The sequence below is a fragment of the Ylistrum balloti genome, unplaced genomic scaffold (assembly GCF_031769215.1).
Source record: "Ylistrum balloti isolate Yb309-2 unplaced genomic scaffold, AGI_CSIRO_Ybal_v1 Utg369800, whole genome shotgun sequence".
NCBI lineage: Eukaryota > Metazoa > Mollusca > Bivalvia > Pectinida > Pectinidae > Ylistrum > Ylistrum balloti.
In genome coordinates this window covers 1253734-1277024 of record NW_026781978.1, presented here as the reverse complement: position 1 = coordinate 1277024, position 23291 = coordinate 1253734, and the positions used below count along the sequence as shown (strand labels likewise).

The 23291-nt window shown below is 32.6% G+C and overlaps 1 long non-coding RNA gene across 3 annotated transcripts in view; it reads right to left on the bottom strand.

The window, feature by feature from the left end:
• Positions 1-10225: 10225 nt before the first annotated feature.
• The window catches only part of LOC132544491 (uncharacterized), a 38014-nt gene continuing 24948 nt past the window's right edge, over positions 10226-23291 (bottom strand). For all 3 annotated transcript variants that reach the window (XR_009553999.1, XR_009554000.1, XR_009554001.1), the window contains exon 4: positions 10226-11000. This is a non-coding gene — a long non-coding RNA (uncharacterized LOC132544491). The remainder of the gene's footprint in view (positions 11001-23291) is intronic.

The window sequence follows — 23291 nt, the reverse complement described above, 5'->3', positions numbered from 1 at the left end:
TATTAAGATAGAGTTACAACTGCATCTAGAATATGAAAAGTCGTTTTCAGTTCCTTGTCATTTGTCGTGAAAATGACACGCACTGTAAAGTAATTTTCACGGATCCCACACCAAATAAACTGGAATCAATCTATCACGGGCATAATTAGTAGAGAAATGGTCAACTGAACAATACACTATTCAATATTTCTGCTACCCATGTCCGATGTTCAAATAAAAAAATCATCATTTGAAGTTGCTGTAATCTATTCAAGGAAAATCCTAACATTGACTTAAAGAGTGATTCTTAAGCTTTGTTTTGATTTATAATGTATAAAAGCTAAATTTTTAACACTATTAATAAAGAAAATTATTTTGATAAATTATTGATTGCCTTCACTCATCAATTTCCCATCAGAATGTTTCTATTTTCTCTCGTGCCAACTATATGCGAACAAATACGATATAGTAATGTTTAGTAGCCAAATTCTACAAACCTGGAGACAATCAAAACACTGTACAACAGACATACAAGTGAACCACACAGTTTGAATAAGACACAAAAAATCCGAGTGACTAAACTGTATCACACAACTGTTTCGTCCTTCTAGGACTCGTCAGTGGAAATTTAGGTGGCGACCGAGGAAAAAGTGAGTGAAAGAAATGTGAAAAACTAGATTGAAATTACTCTTCACAGGATTTGATGATTTTCTAATAGATACTGATAAAACATCTTATTTCTAATAAAATGTATATAAAGGACACCACCCTTATTTAGTATTCACATTTTAAGAATACTTACCGGTATATCTTATCTAGAGTCTATCAAACTGAACTGAAATCACAACTTAATAATATCACACTATAAATATATCTTCAGTCGTTTTGAAAAAAAAGTCTTTAGCTCAAATTAATTTCATGAATTAGATTCAATAAACATGTTTTATGTGAGCACTCCTTTTATTTGGATTAATAATTACAATATTTGTTTTCTAATATCGTTTTAAACATACCCAATACATCAAGGACCTTTTTATAATACATTAATAATGGGTTTCAACGATCCTCCTTTTAACAGGCAATTTCACTCGTGGGATGAAATACTCTGTGGTTTCCGCGGTACCATGTATTCCTAGTTGGCATTGTTTTGGTTTCATATCTATAAAAACCTAAAAATGTTTCATAGCACGTGCCGAACTTGTAATTAAAATGCAAATGTAGCCCTAGGGTATTATTTTGCCTTTCCGAATGGTTTTTGTACATTTGTAAGGCAGCACAGATATCCTATCAAGTGTACGTGAACTCACATAACTCCATTTCATTGAATTCTCTAATTAATTTCCTATATGAACATTTAATCCAGTGTTACTCAATTTTACAAGCAAATATAATTACATTTTGTTATGACGTAAACGCTCGGCTTTTTATATTACAAGCTTAAATCGCCAATTAGGTTTTTATATGAACTAAAATGGCAAAATAAAAAAACGAGAGACTGCACAATAAATGAGAAAGTTTGCCGCCGTATACACAGAATACATCTGAGGGCTACCACCCAGCGGAGTGGAAAATTGAAATACTGAGTAACTCTGTAGCTTTGTATAGATATCCAATCACATGTAAATTGTGTTGGTATCACATTCAATGCGGCCGCATTCAATTAGATTCTGATGTCCGTTTCTGGATTTACGATACTCGGATGTTCATTTGTTTAACGGTGTTGCATAATTTTTCACTGGTACAATAGAGACTAGTAAAAAACCACAAATACAGGAAGCCAGCTGTGAATAATGAACGATGCTTCTTCTTTTTAATTAATATCGCTTTGATTTCCTAGTGTTTACACGTCTGTGGTCGTGCTTGTTTATCGCACACAAATCCGCAGGTTTCTACAACAATCAAATGTTTCCAATGCGGTTTGCCATATCTTTGTCGTACAAAGGACAAATTCAGGGTTACACGTGAACTTCGTGATTAAGACTTTTTGAAATCGAACAGAGCAACCATAGAGAGCAAATTAACTAAAATAATGTACTATTTGGCTTTACAGTTTTATATTAAAACGTCCATTCCCTCTTTATTTCATAATCCTTTTTTATTTACTTCTGTATGATGTATGGGAATTGATTCTATTGTTTCAATTATATATATTTTTCTGTTAGGCAATACTTCGTTCTTCATTTACAGTGGCGCAATATTTTAAATCGACGACGAAATTTCTTTGTGTAAAATTGGTAATGTATCTGAAATTTTCTCTTTATCGATATATCGTCATATAATTATAAAAATGAAACATGCTTACCGCCCGAAACCTTTGACCTCTAGCATTAGTTTTTCAACACATCAGACAGAAGTCATGAGAATAATAGAGATACATCTAAATCATACGTCAGTATTGCCTGCTCGGTAGAAATTTGTTTCGTCGTTTTGTTTTAAGTTTCGACATTAAATAAATGTTTTTTGACAAAGACTAAGTACACAAGCACCAACGTTTTCAAACAATGACGTGTTATTTTTCAAATTGCTGTGGGTTGTTATCTATTATTTCGTGTCCGACTGATTGTCAGTGAGCGCGTTTCGGGCTTGACTAACGAGGGCAAATCTTGTGTCATGTCTTGGTAAAAAAAAACATTATTTGGGATATCTGCAGTCATCAATTGTCTAGGAAATGTACGCTTTATTCACTTCGTCACGAGAAATTCCACAGTAGATGATATGAAACGTTTGGAAATTACTGTCCAAAGAATGACAGATTGGTGCTTCATAGATCGTCCAATCGATACCAACATAGATTAATTAGCTTGTATAGTGCAAAATGGTATGTAATCAGAGCAAATTGAGATCAAAAGTCATCTCTCATTTGACGAAATCAGCTGGGGAGACCTGATGTTTGAGTGGCAGGAAGACATCAATAAGCGGTTCTTGTGATTCCGGACCTCTCCACCAGCCGCACCTCTGTGACAGTATTGATACATTGGGCGTCCTTTTGGCCTTCCAGCCTCCTCAAGGCTACGATCCGCCTCACAAAGTCCCGTCTGGATAGGTCCTGATCGTGTCCCTAGCATGCCTAATTACATTTTTGTCCAGATTCCACTTTCTGGACTTGACACCCATTCTCTACAGAACTATGATTCCATAATGTTTTATTTAATAAAAAAATCCCCTTTCTTAATTGCTCGCTGCATGCAATATATTCCTTTTTATCCTTGGAGTGTTTTTCTCCTCGTTGGTAATTGTGGGCACGGATGAATCATGCGCACATTGGGTAAGGAAAGTATCGAAACCTCTTAACTTAATTATACCATGTAGAGCCCTTGTCTGTACACCGAATGAAAGCCAACTGCTCACAGAATTTCTAAACTTTATCAGAAAAAGGATGGAACCTTCTTCAGTGCCTTAGGAAAATTGTTATCTAGATATTATATATAAATATGTATATCAATACTGCATAGCTATAGCATGACCATGTCTAGAATGCCTTCTTGAATGTGATATAAAGCCCCAAAATAAAATTTCAAATCATTCTGTAATCGCTTTCTATCGAGAAATTTCCAAACATTTTGTTGATCTCTTTAAAGATCTTAAAGTTTGTGTGTTTCTAAGGATTGCGAAAGTGAGAAGATATAGGAAGTAGGGTTTTATATATGATTGCAAATGGCAGTTGCATCTTGTCCTTTGGTACGTTGTTAGTTGATGGTGGTTTCCTCTGCCTGGAAGTGGAGCCTTGGAGAATCAATAACGATCGTTACAACTAGACTATCAAATAATCATATTTCTGACTTTTAAACACATCCGAAGGCTTCCACATATCTATTCTATCTTGTGCTGTTCCGTTTCATTAATTGACTAATAACTTTTGCCTTTTAAACCAATGCGATCCCATCTGTTGAACCTGAGAAACTTTGAACGTATCAGGACAAAAACAATTATATCTAACATACATTTAGCTAGCCTTGTTATCAATATGTGATTGTTATTATGATTCCACCACCCTCCCCTACCTACTAACCATCAAATGTCCAAATATGGTAACATGAGTGCTCGTTTGACTAGGAGCAGTGTTTAAGATAAGAATGGGTATTTTATTTAACATCTCTATGTCCTGATAATATACAAGTGCTGTGTTGTATATGAGGTCTCCTGTACCGACGCTTTACATTATATACCGAACACTTTGCTTTACTGTGATTGCTAGATAGTGCTGGAACACATCCTGTTCTTTGAAAAGGCGTGAAACTGTGCTGTGTGGTGAACGAGTATAAAAGTAATCTCTAGTGTTATTATTCTGTTTAATTAACTCATAATCAACGTGGATGGTGTACCGATGCTCTTGTTTGTTTGATAATATTTGAACACATCCTTGTTTGAACGCTACAATAAATCTGTATAAATACTTCGTGCCAGTTAATCTCCAGCCATTTGTTCCTTGGGCTATCAAATTATCTGCCTCACTGAGAAAACGACATCACACTTCAGTATGGCAGGAAGTATCACAACACAGAAATCGATTCTGTATTAAGTGGATTGGCGAATAAATTACGTGAATTAGTTTATCTGATATTACACAACCACAAATGAAGGGAATTAATTACGTAAATGATAGACTATTGTGGTTAGCCTCCCAAGTTAGCCAGCAGTTTTAGCCGCAGGTCTCATGCCCACCATTAACGTGCTGTTTTGTGACAATTCGGCAGATAGATGACGCTATGGAATGGTTTACATCCCTCAATCAGCTTAATGTGGTAATTTAAATTACAGACTTAGGAATGATCCGTGTGAAACACAATGAAGATGTATATGGTTTTGAAGTGGCCTGCCCCTGTACCTTACACATCCTCAAGTCGTAACCTGAGTACGCCACAGGATGGCAGTTCTGTCGTATGGCGTGCATCACACGTGACATATGTCTGTCGTGCGTCACTCTACCCCTAGTTGTGTTAGAAAACAGGGTTTTAGCGTCCCCATCAACTCTCCTGTAGGATGACAGAATGTCCATTTTACAACGACATAAAACCGAACTATTAAGTTTGTAGTTTATCAAATATAAATGTCTCGCCAATTTTGTAGGATCGACGCCGTTGCTAGTCTTTTACAATGTGTCGTTTGTTTTTTGTTTTGTTTTTGGGCAATATGAGATGGACAGAAAACTGGTAGATATTGATTCTGTATATCTAGTGTACGTTGTGGAATATTTTAGTCGTTAAAATATGTATATAACAAGCGTTCAGTCACAAAACCGGATTCTGTTGCATAAAGATGAAAGAAAATGATCTTTTCTGCCTTAAAGAATCTGTCCCTGCCTGTGGTATCGTCAGACCTAAAAAATCTAAAATTATTTATCGTTATATGATGGTTTAGAGAATATATTTGATGATAAAATCAATTTTGAGTATATTACAGTATCGCTTATGCCAGAGGAGTACGAAATAAGCAATACATGTAACCACAGCTACAAATCAAATCAAATATGTTAATAGCACATTTTAATACAAATTTAAAATTTACGGTAAGTCCAATCATGAAATAATCTTACTAATAATACATTTATCGTCAATATAATTTTATAAGATGTTATTTTAATATCATGGTATTGTTGTTGGTGTTACAGATGACCTTTATTTCTTAAACAATAACAACTCACTGTAGTTTATTTTTGTCTTCTAATTGTATTTTTCTAGTACAAATATGTAATTCTTGAAAAGATAATTTTACAATTAAATTCCAGACAAATGTGGCTAGAACATTTTTCATAAAAAAGTCTTATTTCAGGTTGATTGTATTTTCTCTGATAATGTATGTGGCAGAGTTGAGTAATTGTTTTCTAGGCATTTGTTAGTTATGTCAAATAAGCATCTGGTTCTCTCCTATCACCACCGGCAAATCTTGATAAACCACCGTCAAATATGCTCCCGTCGACATAACGGTTTTAAGGCTATATTCTGAAATATCTTTACATCCTATATTTACAATTCCAATTAGTGGGGAAATTGCCATTGTCTTGTTTGGATACTTTTGCTAAAACGTTCAATAATTGTATACGAAACAAGCTGTTATAAAAGGTCAGTTCTCTATAAAAGCCCGAATCCAATTGATTCTTTAAAATGTCTTACAACATATGTATTTAATTATCACTACTTAGATACAAAAGATCTGTCATGTTAAAAATATAAAAAAGAATGAAACATATAAGCTATCAGTTTTTAAATTTTCACTGCTTACGACTACCATAATAATTCATGTTATTAGCGATTCTATAAAAACGTGAATTTTAATTTACAAAAAATAGTTATTCACAAATTTTGTGCTTTCCATAATAATGCACAAGGAACCCATAAAAATGTTTCTGAATTTGCAAGAAAAACTTGTACCGATAATGTTTAGTAACATAGTAAGTTATGGCTATGCCAATTTCCTTACTTATTCTAGAACGCCTGTTATGTGCTTTCAACGCAGCAACATACATGAATCCCTACACAATCATAAACAATGTTTGACCATTTATTTCTAAGTTTTATGTATTGTAACCTTGACCTTAAATCCCTGAAATATGTTTCATTTGAGGTGTTGATGTAGGTGATCTTTGAGAAATGTATGCTATTGCCAGAGTGATGTCTGTGATTCGGGAAGGATGTGGTTTAAACTTTAAGTTTTTTTTGTACTATCATCATAAATACCCCAAATTATAGAGAGATAACATCCCCTCTCAATACGGATTTACGTTTGTTTTTTCCTATTTCTTAAAGTGCCCCTCTGCCCATACAATCTTTGCTCTGTTGCTAAAGACAAGTGATTGCAAAAGTTGTGATGGATGCTTTCTTTGTAAGACATACTCTATTTCTGGTTTTTGAAGAGGAAGACATAGTAATTTGTTGGCCTTATCATCATGTTTGAACCGTGTGTATCACATTCATATCGCATCACATTGCAAATATAGATAATTTAAAACGTATATCAAACAACGACTTTTCAGGTAATTATTTTTGTCCTCATTTGATACCTTGAGTATCTTTCAGTAAAGAGTACACAAAAAGAGAGCAGCTGGTGTAAAAAAAAACACCATTTGGTGTCCCGCATTTCCATCAAACACCCAAGTGCGGAACGTTGATTTATGTATATAAACTTTAAGTCTTGCGATAAATAAATTTTCTTTTGACATGTAAATATATATAAATAATATTAATCAATTGCATACTTGGGTCTTCATATCTTGGTATCTCTTTATTGGAGTTAATACATGTACGAAACTTATCGGAATATACAACTGATATACATCTGGGCGAAGCGTGTGTTTTTTATGGGAGATGGAATCAGTAATTTATTATTATCACAGTTTTCGCATTCACCAAGACTGTCCCAAGAGTCTGCACTAATCAAAGTTTATTGTCGAAAAAGACGTGCGTTAACAATACGATTGGAAGTGATATCAGTTTTCGCCGAAAGTAGCGTCATGAAAATCGGATGTTGCGGTTTGGAAGTTGAAAGGTTGCGTTTCTTAAAAATGAAGGTATGGTTACCTAACGACAGTAAAGAATTTTCATTATACAATAGTAACCACAACAGGCAGATTTAATATATAATGCTTTCTTTCCATCTATATTATAGATAAATCGAGATTTTCTTTCCTGTATCGGTTTTGTTGGAATTCATAATAAACAATTTGTCTTATTTCATATATCTTAATTATTTCGTCAATATGCACTCACAACCATGTAAAGGTTTAAAGTTAACTTGAGTTTTGTATGTTAAAAATTAAGGAATTTGACAAGGCTTTGATTACGGGGTTTTCTTCATAGATACACTTTTATTTCAAATATATCTTTTGTACCTAAGAAATGAATTACATTTCCAATCCGGATTAACAATTTCGATTAAATGACATACAGTTTAAGAAATTCTCTTTGAAATGATAGTTTGTCATTATTGTAATGTTACTAGTACAACTTCAAACATTAGGATATTTCCATGTCCCTACAGGCCTTTTAAAATCTCTGTCATTCAATGCTTTTACTTTGGTTTTACTTCATAAGCATATAGATATGGAGTAAGTCTCCACACAGGTCTGTTCTGGGACAAGGATATATCAACCCGAAAGTAAGATGGTCAATATCTTAGACTTTTGTATCATATATATATATATACTTAGTTGTTAATTATAAGCTTGAAAGGAGCAATTAATATGACGTTAAGAAGATATTTCTCATATTGACTACATTAATTTTGTAGAACCCGAAATTAAATATTTTAGCTTGTTTCTTGTTCTTGGAAAGAAGGGTTTTTCCGGTGAAAATTGCAAAAACTAAAGTGCAGGGACACCCTCTCTATCCAAACACAATGACTTTTTAAACAGTTAGATAGTCAAATACAAGTTTTCATTTTTTGGTTGCTATGCATTTTTAAGCTCGTTAAAGCAAATGGAAATTTAGCATTTTCACATATATTTTTTAATAACCAAGTACCGTTTATTTTTTTTAAGATATTGCTTTGATCATTTATTCAGGAAAAAAGTTAGAATAACACGTGAAAATTAATTACTTCCTGTTACGCTTATTCGGAAATCTGTATCGGAAAAAGAAATACAGCACCAACACAATAAATCCCCTGTCTGTTCATGTGCATACATATTAATTCCTACTCTCACCTGTTCTCAGGGTTAATTAATTTCTTTACACATTTGCTGTTAAAACAGCAGCAACTATGCGATATCATTTCTAATATAAGAGAGTCTTTCAAAGGACGTTGCTTTGATTCCTTCTTAAATGAAGTATACATTGTTATGGTAATTATATAATTATGTAACCTGAATGTTGCTAAAGTTCTCGATGTACTATTTTTTAAATCATTTCATCACATGAATTGATTCGAACCGATGCAGTATTTAATCGCAAATATTTTTAATTTCTTAATTCCCTGTAATCACAATTCAATGAGGAGTGACCGGCAGGCTATGACTGTGATTTTTACTGTTCCAACCGCATAGAAACGTGTCTTTAGATAAGGATGTATGATGATTATGCCATTTACTAAATTATTGGATTAATATACCTCTTTGTCTAAATTCTTGTATTTTTTCGATCAATTAACTTGTCTTTTTATACAATCTTCGAGAATTGCAGTTGGTAGACATTGATGGAGAACTCTGAGTCCTCGAGGTTTGCAGTGACCTGCGTGCCACTTTTGTTAACTGATACGAATAGTGACACGGTTCAAACTATACACACGTATTCAATTTTGATGTTCCTTTCAATCAATTTTTATTTTACTCAGTTGCCTTTTATGTAGAAAGGTGTTGGCCCTTAGCATCACTGGGAGTATCTATATGACGCTGTTATTCTAAATGTGTATAAGAAAGCGCTATTAATTTGTATGTCTGTTGTACAATCTTCGAGATTGATGGTTGTAGACACTGCTGGTGGACTTTTAGTTCCCGCGGCTTGCTTTGAAATGCACGTCACGTTTTGCTAAAAACAAGTAGTTCATTCGAACACGGCAAGACTCAGAATAGACACATGTACACAATGTGCATTTCTTTTGAAATTATTAGATATATGCAAATTACGAATTTTATTACAAAAGCGACATTACTTACTTAGATTGACCAGGATTTACGTGGTAAGTGACGTCAATGCAGCAGAAGACGCTTACTCTTCAGGAACACTTCTTCTCCTTATACTGTTTAGGAGTCTTCGTGAAAATCTTTTGTTATTATTGAATTTGAGTTTGAATGATGATTATGTTGATATGTTTGTATTTTCTTGTTCTTTAGTTCTCCTCGTCACATCCTTTTTAAGTTTAGGCCCTTAGTATCATTGCCGATTGCTAGAAGAACAAATAGACGTAGTGTCTAAATGTAAATGTGTATTGAAAAGTGCGTTTTTTCTGTGTGCCATTTGTACAATCCAGCTTGTGAACTACAGTGAGGCAAAACATATGATTAAAGTGACAGAATTTCTGGTTTTGGTTGGTGAAAATTGTTTGACTTAATTGATGCTCATAAACATACCTGTTAGTACTTGTGTTAGTATACCATGTTCTTATTTGGGAATGTGACATTACTTGAACATAGATTAACAAAGCGGATGTCGTTAAAGAAACAGAAGTCGCTTACTCTTTTGGAACATCTGGCCCTATTCTCCTAGTATGTTTTCAGCCGTCTCGGTGTAAATCTGACTTTAATTCATATATTTTCCAGTTTACTCAAATTTTTACTGTTATATCTACGCAATAAAGTCAAATTTGATAAAGTGACTGAATATTTTGCGCTTGTATTTGTAAAATTGAAAGTTTGTAAAATTACTTTTAAACATGAAATTAGATTAAGATTCATTATTAATAAATTAACCTGCAGCTGACAGCTGTTGCATCACTTTCAGGACTCTTCAGTGATGGAAGGGGCAAACTCACTAGTCATGTTTTCCATGCATATGTTTTTTTTGTTGGTAAGTTTATCAATTAAATGTTTTCCGTCTCCCTGATTTGTCCCCTCGATTGGCGTTGTTTCACCGACGTACGTCAATGCTCTGATGACGTTGTCATTTGTTATAGCTGTCGCCTTTACCGTACCTAATGCTTAAGAGCTTGTCGTACAAAATTATTCAAATAGTTTAATTAAGCTGTTTTTGTTACTGGATGACAGTCGCAAGAATCAGAAATATCTTTTTGATAACGTTATTGTTGATTTGATCACCTAGGCATGTCTTGACGTTTTCTAGGCGAATTGTAATCCTATTTGTGTTGACGCAATCAATCATGCTGTATGCTAACAGAACCTGAAATTCTATCGTAAGGTTTTGAAACAATCGGAAATGTAGAGATAGAAAAACATGTTGGAAAACGACACATAGAACAAGCCAGTCTATTGATGTTGCTTTCCGAAATCAATAGAAAGTTCCATTATGTTTACTTCATGCCATTTATTGGCATTGCTATGTGATTCGACATCGGTGTTTCCTTTCAACATCCTTAGGGGTGCGCAATAGTGTTCCTCTGTGAATGGTTCCAGTCCAAGTCGACCTTCTTGTGATCTGAAAGTGATTGTAAACACAATAAGTAACATGTGACAATGTTATACCATGTGAGAAATCTTAAAGAGCAAATACATATATACATACCATTGTTTGTATTGATTATGACAAAAACACTTCGAAATAACGATGTCATCAAGATCGAATTCAGAGTGAAACATCATGTGAGAAACTGCCAAACTGTTATAATTCAATGGTCACTGAAGTTGCAATTTTGAACACAGAAAATTCAAAACATGTTTTAAAAACAAGTACAACTAAAGAATAGAAATTAATGAAAAAAGGAAATAAAGAGGAGAGAAATTTAGCTCGATATATTTTGGTATTCCAAGTTACATTTTTATCATATTTTAATTGTATTCTTGAATTTGAATCGCAAGATTTCAATTATGTTTTCTTTATTACATTTACATCATGTTAAATATTTTTTCTTTACATGCTTAAAACTGTTAACTTTCTTTTCATTTGCAACAATCAAGAAACAAGGTTTAACGCTGTCTTGTCGTCACGAATGAATCTGTTTATTTAGCGGAACACTCGTGATGTGTTTGCCGAGTTCGATGCTGACTTAGATGATGCCCAGTTTTGTTATAGCTACTACATAAGGCTAATGTAACAAAATATGTATTTACACTTGTTAATCTAAGTGTAAATATCTGAAAAGGGGAAATAACTCATCGTTCCTTTAGTAGCTGACGAATACATCTTGCAAAAGTTTATTGCGATCGAGAGAATCAGTATATATAGTGTGTGAACCAAGTTCGGAAAGCCTGGTTTATTCTTTCGACAATCGGCTTTTGAAGCGGGTTATTGCCTTGAGGAACTAAAAACATTGTTCCAGTAAACGAGTAGTGCTTCTATGTGACAGGCAATCGAAATACATGTATGGTGTTGTCAGATGTAGCAAAGCTCGGTGGTGTGCATTTCAATGACAGTGAAAAACCGGCGTAGTTTTACAACTATGGTCTTAGTTTGCATCGTTTTGCTTTACAAAATAGGGCCATAAGAAACCGTATATAGTATATAAGTGACAAATTATTGAACTGCTGAACAGTGAAAATGGTTTGACGGCTTTTATAAAAAAAAAAAAGGGGGGGGGGGGGTAGAAAAAATGTGATCATTAGCTGAAACAAGGCTTTTTTTGTTTTTTGTTTCTGTCTTGTTTGGTTTTTCTCGCTTATTTCAAACATCTCAGTTTTTTCTGGGATGGGATAAGGATTATGGTATGTATATACTTTCATTCTCTATAGAATTCTATTTGTAGATCAGAGTTATCGTTCTTTTTTCTTCCGTATCTTTTCATTACATTCCAAACTAAAGATAAGCGTGTCAAGTGACTAATTGAAGAAAGTCAATTATTCTATAACGAGTTCATCCCCTTTTTCAGATCAGATTCTAATTACGTATACCTTGTCAGGGCTACAACCCATAATATACTAGACTCTAATAAGAAGAAGGCACTTACTGTGTTACATACACCCACTAAACATTTGGCGTTTTTGTGGTAATACGATCGTGGGTTATGCAAGACATATGTGTTGTATTGGGGTAGAAATACTCCCAAGGCCCATCCCTTACTCAGTACACCTGGTTACGACTTATAGAGGTTAGGATATACTCCCCATTCTCCATCTCCTCCCAAACACACCTGTTTACTCACGTCTACAGATACAACTGTGACCTCATGTAAGATATATGATCTCAAGGGCAAAAAGGTACTCCCTGCTCTCTTACGTCAGTCAGCTTCTACCACCTATTACATAAGTCATCAACTGAAATTATTCAAATACACTTGCTGAGGATACCGGGATACAACTTATTCTATTAAAGAGTAGCCCCATGTCACCTTACGTAATCGGGAACTTGTGAGATTGGACACATGGCAGATAAAAAGGTCGGACGAGACATATCAGTTATATTACTAGTTATTTTTGGCTACAGTGTTAGGCTATCTGCACGTGACACTTGATGGACGACTGTACAAGGTAGGCCACTTGTCATGAAATTGTGCATTCGAATAAACGGCGCAATTTCATTGGTCAGAAGCGACAAATCACCGGAATTGTATATCCGAGTTGAAAGTTTTTATGTAAATAGTGGGTTACCGACCTTGACACGGCATCCCGACATAGCAAACACTTATACACCTAAAATAATCTTGTGTAGATAGCAGTGCACAGGGAGTGCAGAGTATGCACAAAAATGTGCATCGCCTCCCGACCGCTAATAAATGGGCAATCAAGACCGAGGTATGGTGTGCCTTGAAACGTTTAGTCTGTCGCTCGTACGAGATAAATGCAAACATACAAGTAAGCCTTTTTGGCTTCAAATAAACATCACAGGCACAGAAACGTTATCGTAACTAGACAGACTCCCTCGCCATCAGTTCATCCTAACCATGTGTACACTAAGTTAGTAAGTAAAACCACTTGGTAGTCGATTCATGGACAGCTTCCACCAAGAAATAGCGTTTTTAAGTCATTTTGGTTTCTTGTTTATTCACGTCTTCAATTAATTATTCTTTACAATAGTATATTACGGATGAGATAAATAAAAAAAACAAAAACATTCATCCAATCCTTTGTGTGATTTGTATGCTATATATCATTTTATAGATAATTTTAGGTGCTATGGCAATCAAGAATGTTTTTGAACTGATATGTACGTAATGATTAATTTCGTTTTTCCTCCACTGTATTTAGTTATGAATTTGTGTTAAAAGGTGTCATTCACTTGTAAGTATTTAGTATTTTCTGCAATGAGGTTTCCCATAGAAATCAGACCGATTTTTCAACACTGTTCGTTCAATATATTTGTGAAAAATAATATGTGAAAACTATTTGGATTCTTATAAAAAATCAACCAAATTGTATATTTCAAAATGTACATATTCGCCCGCGGTATAAACAATATTGTAACTTTCCACTATAATCAACGAAAGGGGATTGTCATCTTGTTTCAGTACAACAATTAATATCTGAGAGACTGGGTTTTAATTCTTGTTAAGGTAAAATTCGTGTTTGTGTCCCGTTATTCTAATGACATACTATGTTAAAGTAATCCCACAGAATACCACGGGAAACTCTTTAACAAACTGATATTATCCTTTCTCTAATACTGATTTAGATTCAAATTCACATTTAATTCTTTTTGAAATGTTTTTAAATCATACAAATATGAATTTATTATTCGCTCTAAATTTTAATGATTTTCAGCCTTATTTAAAATCATTCGGAAGTTTTGATGCAAGAAAATAACGTCCTTCGAATATTTGTACCAAATTTATTCCGTTATTCCAGAATTGTTTCTTAAACTTTTTAAATAGTTTGAAAATCTCTCGAACACATTCGAAGTTCTCACTTAAAAACTGTTCCAGAAAACAAAATAGCATGTCTTTTTCTGTCACTTCAATCAAACTTGAATAAAATATTTTCAACTATTAATCTCGTTATGTGTTACTGGTAACTGTCTGCATTCAATTTTCTACAACATACCTTAAACTAATATTGTTCGAGTTAAGTGAAAAGTCTCTAGATAAAACACAAATTTTATACACTACCATATGTCTAGTAGGATATGACATATAAATTATTACAATATGAAAAAGAACTGGAAGGAAACTAAAATCTGGTATATTGTGTTTAAAGTTTATACTACAGTCTCGTGTTTCTTTGGGATATCTGGAATATCATTCCTGTGATTGTACCAGGAAGCTAGCCTATGTTGTTCGGTTGAGTATAATCATGTGATCATATATCAAATTAATACTGTACACTCTATCGATTTTCACAAACGTCTACTTTACTCTGAGGAAACTGACGACTGCTATACGCTATCATAAGCGAATTGATTTTATGACAAACCATATTCAATTAAGCCCTGTATATCAATACTCGACCAATTTAAGTGTCATGTTTTGGCAACCCGTTCTAGCAGTTATGTGTAAAGGTAAATCCATGGCAGGCAAACATTTTCTGTTTACGTATTGTACACATATAAATCATAAGATAAGATATATTTTTAACTCTTATTGTTTGTATCTGTTGAAATTGATGCGTGTTTTTATATTAACTTGTGTACCCATTATATAATCCTTAGGAAGTTACTATTGTTGTTTAAGGTGCAAATGAATGTTTAGATTTAGATACTGTAATATCTTAATGTTTGATTCAAGAATGTTTACAATCTGATGTCAACTGGATAATATTTTATCGTTATTCCTAATTTGTTCCTATTCTAACTGTATCCTGAATTAGTGAGATATATTTGCACATGTCAGGTACATGTGTTGAACATCCCCTCATCATTTTCAAACCAATTAAAATACAATAATTAAAAGCGCCTTTACATTTGGAAACTTGGTGACATTCATGGAATTATACATACCGTTGGGAAGTTTAACAAAATACTTAACATACTGAAAATTAAAACAAAAAAGTAATGTTAAATGTACTGTAATATTTCCTGAAAATGCTAAATATTCTTTAATATCTAGTAAACACAGCTTATTCTATTAGTCCATAATCAATATCTTCAATTAAAAATTCATTGTTAAATAATTCAACTTGTGACTTGCATAAACTATAATCTGAAAGTATAAACAAATATTACCTGCATGAAATTATGTACAATTTCCTTCATTAAATACTGCTGATTTTATCTTACATGTTTTTATATAAGCATCATTGTACAGGAAAAATTTGGCTTGACTTGAATGAAAAATATAAATTTGGCTATAAAAGAGTTTGTCTGTCTTCGGGTCAACACACCGACTTTGTGCCCTCCCGACCTAAAACATTAATGGTTTTTGTGCGTGACATGCATGCATTTTCCTTGTGTTTTGTCAAACGGGATTATTACAATTGTATTTGCGGAATGTTTTCGTTTGTGAAAAAGGAAGATATTTGTTCTGGTTCGAAGGGTCAATGAAACTGCACAATTTAATTTCTTAAAATTTGCGCAAGCGTTACCTTCCCTTCCGGTCTGAAGTGTTTGGAAACGTTGATACGTGATTTCTATTAAATTTCAAAGCTATGTAAATTAAAAATAAGAATTAAATTAATCATAAACATTAGTAATGCTAAATTTAATGCAAATGATATTTTAACTATGCATATTAAATGAATTCCAGTTTTGGTGACTTGATATATTAAGGTAAAATACAATTGTACTTAAAAGTGTCTCATTCTATGCGTCTCGTTGCCTCACTTGACAAATGGAATTTTACTATTCCATAAGTTTAAAAAGAATTGTTTGAGCAACAAATTACCGCATGTACCTGTTTAATTGAATTGAGTCAATAACAGTGCCTGGTAAATGTTGATTGCCTGTAATAAAGACTTTCCTATTATACATTTGATTATGCCAACATGTCACATTTCCTCGTAATAAAAAACATGCTATCATTAAGGCCTTATTGAATTAGTAAAATTACTTATTTATTTAATTAAAACCAGTGAAGTACTGTTCCGCATATCAAGGCATCGTTGTGCGGATCTTGGACTGATTTTTTATGATAGTATATTGTTTCCTATTTTTCCCTATATGAGTATTTTCTATTTTCACCTGTAAATCGTCAGCAAGTTCGAGAATGAATGTGTATCATGAATATTTAGAATTTAATTGAAGGAACTGAATCATTCAAATTTCTAAGATAATATGAACAAAATAACAACATCAACAACAACAACAACAACAAAACAAAACCAAAAACAAAACGAAAAATCAGGAACAAAAAGTTAAATTAGGAAAGAAATCTAAACCAAAAACAAACAGAAAACAGGAAACAAAAACATCAAAAGTTTCCGATAGTCAATGCAAAAAAATATTTCAGTGAATCCAACCCTTATTATTACATTAATAATTTCAACCCGGAATTTAAAACGGTGACTTAAACACTCAGATTTACAGGAATTATCTTTATCAAACGGTTGACGTTCACAAACTACCTTTAATATGAACAGTTCAATCCTATGTTAACAGAAATTGAAATATTGAATATTGCAGCCCTACCTTCTTACCATAATTTTAGTACTGAAAATTATTTGAAGAATATCAAACCAGAATCTAACACAAGAAGATTTACGAATGATTTAAACCTAACTATATTTTAGAGCTAAAATACTACATAATTATTTCTCATGATAATCGTCACTGAATTTTGCAACATCAGTTTCAAGCAAGTGCTTTACGATACACATGACATTAATGATTTCAACCAAGTGTTTTCACTTAATATCACACGAACAATTTCAGCCAAATATTTTTCATTAAATATAACATTAATGACTTCAGCTAAATGTTTTGCACTAAATATCCATAAACAATTACAGCTAAGTCCTTTGCTCTAAATATGACATGAACAATATCAACCAAAATTTGAATATTACGTCACCATTTTTTACTAAACATTTCATGAATAATTTCAACCAAGCAGGTGACACTAAACATTACGTGACCCTTACTTTACTTGAACAGGTTCTACCAAGATTCTAATACCAAGAATTTTGAAAAAAAGTTAAGAATTCAACAAGAATTAGTTTTAAAACCAGTTGTTTCAACGGATGATAACATGAAATATTACACTGACAATTTAGTTAAGATACATCACAAGTCATTTCAACAAAGACATAACGCAGAATATTACGTAGTCTATTTCTACAAAGTTTTCCACACTAAATATTACACGAGAAATTCTGCAATGACTTTTCTTACTTAAAATAATATGATAATTTCAACCATGACGAATACATCTGAAGAAAGCTTATTTTATGTATTGAGGATATTGTAACTTAAAAACACATCAATTAATACAAGACCATTTAATTAAAAAGAGCTGTGTTTTCGCTGGTGAATTTCAACTCAAAGTTTCACATTAATATCATACGGATGGGATAATAATTAACATTTACATTGTTACTTGCTGAATTAGCCGTAATGGATCTATTTAAATATAAGCGGCAGCAGCTGGCAATCGAATATAACAGTTTCCAGTTTCTTGTGAATAGACCATGCAGAAAAAAGAAAATTAAAAAAATTATACCACTGTTAAACGGTCAGTTTTATATAAATTTAGAAATGTATATGTTATTATAATGCAGCATTACTTCTGCTATTTATAAGTATTAAACCAACAAAATATATTAGAAACAATCCAATCTACCGAATACACAATGAGATGGTGACTATACAGGAGTTAATTAGTCTCAGAGCACTGTAGTGCTGCCTAATGCTCGCATAATACTTGCTATTCTTATGAATCGTGAGCACTGAAACATCATTGATTATTAATCACATGTAAACAATAAGCTTTATGCGCACATTAAATGATCCTACAGGGCAAAAGATCTTGCCTTTTGTACATTGTCTCATTATATATTTACGTATGGATGGTTGTTTGCTAAGTTATTTTTCATTTAATGTCGCTGTGTTCTAACGATATGATTTTTAAAGATATTGTTTTACCTTTTTGTTAGACAGTTTGAAATGTTCATAAATAAGAGACATATTATAATGATAACATGCCTGTGCTAAACAGTAATATATCTTTAAAATAAAATTATTGTCAGTCTTAATTCAAAGCTGGAATAGGATGAAATACATATGTAAGTTTCCCACACAATCACTGTTCACCATTGTTTCTCCAATACCTACCTAGTGGCAAAGAAAACGTTTATGTTGTTCACATGGAATGCACGATTTCATAAATGTACAGAATAAAATTCAAAATAAAATTTGAATAGATGGTAAGCATTGGCTCCGATCGTCGCTTCATATTCAAGTTGCTTATATTTGCCAATTTCTCATATGTCTCCTATTTTTTGTACACTTATTAAGATACAGAAAACATTTCGTTCGTAATTATTGTCATGATGACATAGTTCTAAAATGACATAATATAACTGTATACAAAGATGCAACAGCGAAGCTCTCATTACTTAAAACTATTTCAATTTAAAAAAGAATATAGATATCTATGGTAATCTATTTAACTGAGTATTTGGCAATGAGGATTTTAGCTAAACATTTTAGGACATAACAGGAACAGTATATGCCAGAACATTTACAAAAGACAACCTTTATATGTGAGGTGCAAGTTTTGAAGCTTAAATTACACAAACAGACGGTCAGTTTAGTCTCATTAATCGTTACAAATAGATGAAATATCGTTATCTTGGTTTTGAAAAAAAAATATTGTATTTGAAAAACTGGATATCAATAGCTAGCCATCGTCTGAAGATATCACCTCACTAGTCTTAATTGTAACAAGTTTATATATATACTTTCTACATAAAACGTTGCTGGTGTCCCACTTAGATACAGATGAAGCATCGGTAAAGAGTATCAATATATATACAAATATATTAGATAAAGTACAACATCCACCACAAGTTTAAAAATAATATAAGAAGATTATCTACAACCAGCTAGCACGCGGTATACATTTAAAATTGAGCGATTCGATATCATCAAATGTGACAAAATCATTGATCCAACTGTCGGGTTTCCTCATGATGAAGTCTCATTTTCATTGTTGTCGATACTAATAAAATGAAGATATATATTTATCTATAACAGAACGAGTACATTTCCATCGTGCAAAAGGCAAATGCCTTTATTTTTATCACAAAATACTCCTAAAATATTAGTACTTCTCATTGCTTGTACATTTGGCGTTCAATTCTACTAATCAATGATACCGGGTGTATGTCGTATCTCTGACATCACATTCTAGGTGTTGCTGAGGGAAAGTCTGACTAAAAACACAGAACGAGGAGCTCCTAGTAGGTTGAACGAATACCTTTGTATTCTTAATAAGTGAAAAATATGTTCTTAAGATTTCGTTTCTACCACACAAAGCACACATTACTGATATTTACGTTGCCAAATGTCTCCTTTGTCTACTTGGGACATATGGTAAAAGGATGTGCTATCTACATTTTGTTAGCATCTAGCAAAAAACAGAAAGTTTTTTTTATATTTATCCGAACACATCTGTACAAAAACAGAGCAACTGTCCAATGAATAGATCACATCATTTTGATGAATTGCTTATTACGAATAGCTTTTTATGATAAAACTGAAGTAAGCGAATAAGAGAATTTTGGCTTTTATGTTCCTTAACATGGAAATTCTCAACTTAGAAATATTTACTCCAAGTTGGTATGTTACATTTATACAATTATAATCTGCTTTTTTACCAATATTTCACAGCACGAAATCACGGACAGGATAACGAAATCGCCAGCCATACTCCATATAGATCAATTGAGAACAAAATATGATTAAAGGAAATATACAAGTAGAATAAGACCAGTTGTTCTAGTAGAGTAAATGTCGTTTGGTACTTCGACGACACTCGCAATATAAAACTTGATCAGTCCATGTTAGTAATGTCACGTTCCCCAAACGAGAACAGCAATGGAAACACCATATATACTAACGACCATCAAAAATGTCCAATCGTACAAAATAATAGAATATAACCCGCTGACACCAAACTCCAGGAAAAATATACCACGGTATCAATAAACAAGGACAAACATAACACAGCATCAATATACAAGGACAAACATAACACATCAATATACAAGGACAAACATAACACATCAATATACAAGGACAAACATAACACAACATTAATATACAAGGACAAACATAACACAGCATCAATATACAAGGACAAACATAACACAGCATCAATATAAAAGGACAAATATACCACAGCATCAATATACAAGGACAAACATAACACAGCATCAATATAAAAGGACAAATATACCACAGCATCAATATACAAGGACTAACATAACACATCAATATACAAGGACAAACATAACACATAGCATCAATATACAAGGACAAACAACACAGCATCAATATACAAGAACAAAAATAACACATCAATATACAAGAACAAACATAACACAGCATCAATATACAAGGACAAACATAACACATAGCATCACTATACAAGGATAAACATAGCACAGCATCAATATACAAGAACAAACATAGCACAGCATCAATATACAAGGCCAACATAGCACAGCATCAATATACAAGGACAAACATAGCACAGCATCAATATACAAGAACAAACATAACACAGCATCAATATACAAGGACAAACATAGCACAGCATCAATATACAAGGACAAACATAACACAGCATCAATATACAAGAACAAACATAACACATAGCATCACTATACAAGGCCAAACATAACACAGCATCAATATACAAGGACAAACATAGCACAGCATCAATATACAAGGACAAACATAACACAGCATCAATATACAAGGACAAACATAACACATAGCATCACTATACAAGGACAAACATAACACATAGCATAAATATACAAGGACACACATAACACATAGCATAAATATACAAGGACAAACATAATACAGCATCAATATACAAGGACAAACATACAACAGCATCAATATACAAGGACAAACATACAACAGCATCAATATACAAGGACAGACATAATACAGCATCAATATACAAGGCCAAACATAATACAGCATCAATATACAAGGCCAAGCATACCACAGCATCAATATACAAGGACAAACATACAACAGCATCAATATACAAGGACAGACATAACACAGCATCAATATACAAGGCCAAACATTATACAGCATCAATATACAAGACAAACATAACACATAGCATCACTATACAAGGACAAACATACCACAGCATCAATATACAAGGACAAACATAACACAGCATCAATATACAAGGACAAACGTAACACAGCATCAATATACAAGGACTAACAGAGCACAGCATCAATATACAAGGACTAACGTAACATAGCATCAATATACAAGGACAAACATAGCACAGCATCAATATACAAGGACAAACATAACATATCACTACACAAGGACAAACATAACACAGCATCAATATACAAGGACAAACATAACACAGCATCAATATACAAGGACAAACATAACACAGCATTAATATACAAGGACAAACATAGCACAGCATCAATATAAAAGGACAAATATACCACAGCATCAATATACAAGGACTAACATAACACAGCATCAATATACAAGGACTAACATAACACAGCATCAATATACAAGGACTAACATAACACAGCATCAATATACAAGGACTAACATAACACAGCATCAATATACAAGGACAAACATAACACAGCATCAATATACAAGGACAAGTATACCCCCTCATCAGCATAGAAAATCAAGGAAAAATATACCATAATATCAACACACAAATTCGGACTTCATACTTAGTCGTAACCACAACAGTGGTCATTATGTGACAATCAAATATATTAACCTTACACTGTGTGTAACTGTTATATCGTTCATAAGCTTTATAATGTATGTATCAGCTTTATTTTTAACAACAATGATATTTGTGTATCAGTAATATATACCAGTTTATTGTACCAATTATAATGTTTATAATACTACTGTATGCACCATGTATATAATACATAACAATGATATTTATGTATCAATTATAATGTTTGTAATAATACTGTATGTACCATTTATATAATACATAACAATGATATTTATGTATCAATTATAACGTTTATAATAATACTGTAGGTACCGATTTAATTATTCATGACAGTTATGTTTATTGTGTATTCCAGTTATAATGTTGATAATAATTTTATGTGTACCAGATATATTGTTTACAACACTCATATTGTGTGTGTCAATAATCTTGTTTACAACAGTCATATTGTGTGTGTCGGTAATATTGTTTACAACAGACATATTTTGTATGTCAGTAATATTGTTTACAACAGTCATAGTGTGTATGTCAGTAATATTGTTTACAACAGTCATATTATTTATAATTATACTATATGTATCGTTTATATAGTTTATAGAAATCGTATAGTGTGTAACATTAATATAGTTGGCAATAACACTTTATCCTTTATATCGTTGAAATAATCATAGTGCATATATCGTGTATAAATCAGATTGTGTGTAACGGTTATAATGTTTACAAAAGTGATGTTGTGTGTACCAGTGTATATATAGTTATATGGTTTACTAAAGTGATATTGTGTGTACCAGTATATATAGTTATATTATTTACTAAAGTGATATTGTGTGTACCAGTATATATATGGTTATATGGTTTACTAAAGTGATATTGTGTGTACCAGTATATATAGTTATATCGTTTACTAAAGTGATATTGTGTGTTCCAATATATATATAGTTATATTATTTACTAAAGTGATTTTGTGTGTACCAGTGTAT